General features: G+C 44.2%; 1 long non-coding RNA gene across 1 annotated transcript; it reads right to left on the bottom strand.

Annotated features, from left to right (window-relative positions):
• Positions 1 to 395: 395 nt before the first annotated feature.
• LOC122386824 lies at positions 396 to 1,830 on the bottom strand. Its single transcript, XR_006257438.1, has 2 exons — positions 1,737 to 1,830; positions 396 to 620 (listed from the first exon to the last, which is right to left on the bottom strand). It is a non-coding gene; the product is annotated as an uncharacterized LOC122386824 (long non-coding RNA).
• Between the last annotated feature and the right edge of the window lie 3,341 nt (positions 1,831 to 5,171).

Raw genomic sequence — 5,171 nt, 5'->3', positions numbered from 1 at the left:
ACGATTTCACGCAAAAACCGATGTCTCGGATAAAACGCACGGAAAAAACGCGTAGTGGAGCCCGGCCTTTAGACTGAGAAAAAGTTCACAAAAGATTCCAGTCGGGGGAGGTTTGGTCAATCGTTGTCATTTTTAGCCCCTTCTATTTTTGTCACACGTGCCAAAAATGGCAACGATTCTGCTATTTTTGACAACGATGAAGCCGATTTCACTCCTCAGCGAGGAAATCATGATTTTGGAAAGATAAGCAATGATTTTCGAAAAGAAGTGCTGCCACCTGGTGCAAGAAGAAGAAGCCAGCTTTAATATGTCCGTTGTTTGTATGGTAGTTTGTTTTGTGGCCTGAAGTTCGAACTTAAAATTGAAGCATCCGAAAATGATCGATATTAATCGAAGGATGGAACGCCACGATTCTACGATCCTTGTCCAGTTTCTGCAGCAGCAGAGCGAGTCACTGGCAGCGCTGTTGCTGCCAGACGACGGCCGTCGGCGCCCGGCGCGTCGCGCAGCGGCACATGCGCCGTGGCGATCGAGCACGGCGCGCCGTGTCAGCTGATAGCTCTGCTGAGCGCCGCTAACCCCGGCGCAGCAGCTGGCGGAGCGCCGCGCCACACGGCAACCTGACGGGACGCGCGGCGCGGGCGGGTCAGAGGGGGAGTGGGACCCGACAGGGTCAGCCACATCACAGCCACACCTACCTCACCCCACACTAACAAAGTGCCACCACGCCAGGAAAATGTTTCACCTCAGAATAGCATGAACCTAGAAATAAAACAGGATTGCATAGCTCCTTTATAGAATAGTCAGAGAAATATAGCATAGACACAAATTATTGGACCGTAGGCAAGATTTTGCTGAGGGAGGGGCCACAGGTCGGGGCCTAGTGTCGTACCCCCTTCAAAAAGGAAAACTCCTCGGATTTGGCCCACTATTTTTGGGGGTGTGGTGCAGCTGTTTTAATTTATTTTTATTTTTTATTTAATTTAATTTTATTTTTCACCTTCAGGGGGAGACCATGACACCCGTGGGCCGTGGACACAAGATTCCTTTACTACTCAGGTTGGTTCACTAGGGAAATAAAGGCGCCGTGGTGACGTCATCAGAGGAAATCCTTCACGTTCTAATGAATGGGTCATTTGAATTGCTGATTTTGGCTCGATATAGCCCAATTTTTTAGTTTCAGCCCCATTTATCGTAATGAGGTGAACTTATTGTTACATTAGTACAACTTTTCATGACACATAACCCTTGTTTTTTCCAGCTCGCTCGAAAGATGATGAAATTTGCATGCATGCCAATGGGTGAAGGGAGATTCTACCGCCGTGGTGACGTCACGGTAAGGGATTCTGGAGCTCGTGAACGGGGGCTGCGTGGACACCCCCTTGGCTGCATCCCTGCAGTTGCACTGAATGAAGAAGGAAATTGAAGAAGCGGCTTTGACCATAATAGGCGCAAAAATGACATGGAACAGTCAACAGACTACATTTTTATGGAGCAGGCTACATTTTTTATGCAGTATGTTATAGGTATAGTGAACATTGCATGTTTTATATAGGCAATTTACTCTTCACCAACCCATTTTGCTACGCACTTATCTACTTTTCAAGTTTCAATTGATGGGTCAATGCTCGGGTATATAATTATCAGTATTCAAATATGATGCTGAGACATGTTCAATCAGTGACCAACTCCTTGTGTACAAAAAAATATAGTAGTATGCGAAAGTCGTAACTTACTTATCACTTCCTGTCAACAGCCTGCAAGCAGCATTGCGAGTTTCATCACGCAGTGACAGAGACCTCTGTCATGTGCTTACTGCATAGTGTGTTGTGTTGGCTTTTAACCCGCGCACCGACGGGGGGGCGGATATCCGCCCCCCCCCCTGAGGTTTTTCGCGAATAGCGGGAAAACCGCGGCGCGTAGCGCCGCGAAATTTGGTATGACTATTCCCTCATCAATTTTACACATGGTGTGCAAGTTTGAACCTCCTACCTTTCAAGGTCAGGTCACCAGGTCACTTTGAATGACCCAACCTCAAGTCACTTTTTTGCAACTTTGTCACCGTGCCAGAGCTACAGTAGATGTCGGAGGCCTTTGAAAGTCGCAGGATGTTATTAGGTCATTAGTAGCTACAATTTGTATATCTCGGAATTTTGATATCGGTGACCTAAGGTCAGGTCAATTTCGCGACCTCCCCATTATAAGTCAATGGGGGAAAAATCAACTCCCTGTTTTTACCACTAAAACGGGTCGGAATGGCCCCATATACCATACATGACTTCATATACGATCAACCTTCACTACCTTGAGGTCTGTTTTGCTGTTGGGCAGCTGTGAGGTCATGTGACGTCATCAAAGGTCACCAAAGGTTTTCGGCCAATAACTCCGTACAGGAACAAGATACAGACGCGTGGATGGTCTCATTGTGTTCAGCTCGTCAAGACGCATCGAATGATATACATGATGACCTCGAGGTCACGTGACCTGAGGTCAACCTTTGACCTTGACCTTTCGAGGTCAACATATATATCATTCGATGCGGATTGACGAGAGGATCACGATGATGCCCTTAGTTTGTTCCTAGCTGGACTAATTCGAAAGTTATTCGAGAAAAACTCTCTCCATATCCAGCGCCGCCATTTTGACTTTTTCGACCCCTGTGACGTCATCTTTGACCTGACCTGAAAATGACCTTAGTAAAAATTGTAGATCTTGACCGTGCGTATCCGATGCCGTTTACCGCTTGTCGCTATCTTGCTTCGTTCTCGAGATCTCAGGGGGGGCGGTCATCCGCCCCCCCCCCGTCGGTACTAAGTTGGCGCAGACCCCCGTCGGTGCGCGGGTTAAGAAATTTCAACAGCTAAGAAGGAAAAACAAAACATTTCTTTAGATACCTGCATGTTTACTATGATAGCAAGCTAAGATGAAATGAGTAAAAGCATACCAAAGATCCTAATCAATAGGTTCGGAATGGAATAGCTTGTGAGGTTTTATGTAGTATGCTGGTTGAAAGGTTTGTAGGTTGTAGGCATCTGGCATGGAGGTTTTAGGTTAGCATTACAAACATTTTAGGAAAGTAGGTAAGGTTAGGTCAGGAAATATTATGTTTGTTATTTTCATTCAGATTTCAGACTTGTTCACTTTGTAGGTATCTAAAATTGACACAAACATGTTAAAAGTAATGGTGAAAATATGCTCCTTTCCTATGTGAATTGTGATGTTAGTATTTGAATTTTATGTGCAGGAAGTCCAACAAACTTACATTGACTACGTGTCATTAAGGTATCACACCTATTGCCAACTACAAATTGCCAAATCAGAGACACTTTTGTTATTGTATGAGCCACGTCATATTTGAAAGCAAATATATTTGCTGCCAAATTTCCCCCCTCATTGGCATGAAGTAAATCCTTCATGACGTCACAGATCCGATCTAAATGACGTCACGATGAAATATAAAAGTCGAAATATCTCAAAAAGTATAGTATGAAAATGCGTAATAACTTGCAGAATTCGTCACAATACCCTGAGTAACATTTCCGAATCATAAACGGGACTTTTTTGAAGGTGGGATAGTCCCTTTAACATTAGTTTTGAGTTGAGATAGCCAAATTGGTGGCCATGGCCTGAAAATACCGGTTTGGGCACTCACAACATCGAAAAATGCTTTAATTCGGAGATATGGAATTTCAAACTTGCAGTTTTCGGATTCTAAGGGGCTAATGCATTGGTATGCCCCCTTAGAATTTGTGACGTCAGCGGAGGTCTAACAGTTTTTAAATCTTTTACTAAAACGTTTGGTAGCACGCGGTGGTATATGCTGCTTTGCGCGCAACAAATGCCGCACTTTCAAATAAAGTCGCTAGGAACAGCGGAGATCCCAAAAAGTAAACAAAAGTAAAAGTCTAATATCTTGAAAACCGGTGAATATTTTTCGATGAAATTTGGTACATATTCGTTTTCGCTCTTTCTGAACCGAGCGACATCACTTTCATGCCAATTCATTAACTTTTTTGAAGGTGGGAGGGTCCCTTTAACCCTCGCCCGCACATGGGGGGGGTGGTTGCCACCCCCCCCAGGTAGTCTTTCTGCTCTGCACTCAACATTTTTAGAGCTAGAAGGCTGATTTTTCGTATAGCTGCTCCTCTATCCTTTCTTGATGTCCACTGAAAATTTCAAGTCTCTGTGACTTTTGGTTTTGGAGATATGACCTTGTTTTTCAGGTCATGTCATGACCCAAATGGCCAATTCTCAACATCTTGCGTTTGCCATGGGCCTTGTGAGCTTTTGACACCCTGATTTCGGCCTTTTTTGCCAGTCTTACCTCCCACCTATCATGGAACATGTTGTTCGACGATGTACAGGGGTCAAGGTCAGGGTCAAGGTCAACCTAGGTCATCTAAGATAATTGCGTTTTAGGCAAGCTGAATTTACATTTTGTGAAGTTTTTTGACTGCATTTTTGGTAAAAGCTTCTCAGATCATGATTTCATGTAATATGGACCCAAAAACAATCGGTGCACACATCAGTATACACACAGACACACACAGACATACAAACACATATAATTGACCTTGACCTAACTTGACCTGAAATGACCTCAGCAGCAAAATTATGGTCGGGTAGTGTGACAAAGAGGTTCTAGCTGGCTTGGCACCAGAAAACAGCATCGTCATCGGTATTTGATAAGCAGCGCACTTGATATCCAACGGTGACCCAAAACAGCAACATTTTTTAGTTTGACCTGACCTGGAAGGTCAATGACTGACCTGAGAAGGTAAAACTGTGTATCATTGGATTCGTCTCTTCCCAAAGAATCTTTTTGGTCTTTACCGCTAAGCTCTATCTCCAACAGGAACGAAATGGCGTGGGGGGGGGGGTGGCAACCACCCCCCCCCCCCCCATGTGCGTTCTAGGATGGGAAAATGGCATGTGCGGGCGAGGGTTAAGCGCAAAATGAAATATGTAGGGTTGCTATTTTTTATTATTTCTTACCTTCACTCATCCTCTTTACACTAAAAACACTTCTACAAAAATTTCCTATCTTCAACACAATAATTGAAAACATATTTAACAACGTCAAAAACAAACACAAAATTACATTCACACTGTTTGCCGCAGCGCACAAGTCATGTCTCCCGGCCGTATCACGCAAAAAAAAAACGATGAAA

The sequence above is a fragment of the Amphibalanus amphitrite genome, unplaced genomic scaffold, assembly GCF_019059575.1.
Source record: "Amphibalanus amphitrite isolate SeventyFive unplaced genomic scaffold, NRLGWU_Aamphi_draft 000264F_arrow, whole genome shotgun sequence".
In the NCBI taxonomy this organism is placed as follows: Eukaryota; Metazoa; Arthropoda; class Thecostraca; order Balanomorpha; family Balanidae; genus Amphibalanus; species Amphibalanus amphitrite.
This window is presented reverse-complemented; position numbering and strand designations above follow the sequence as displayed.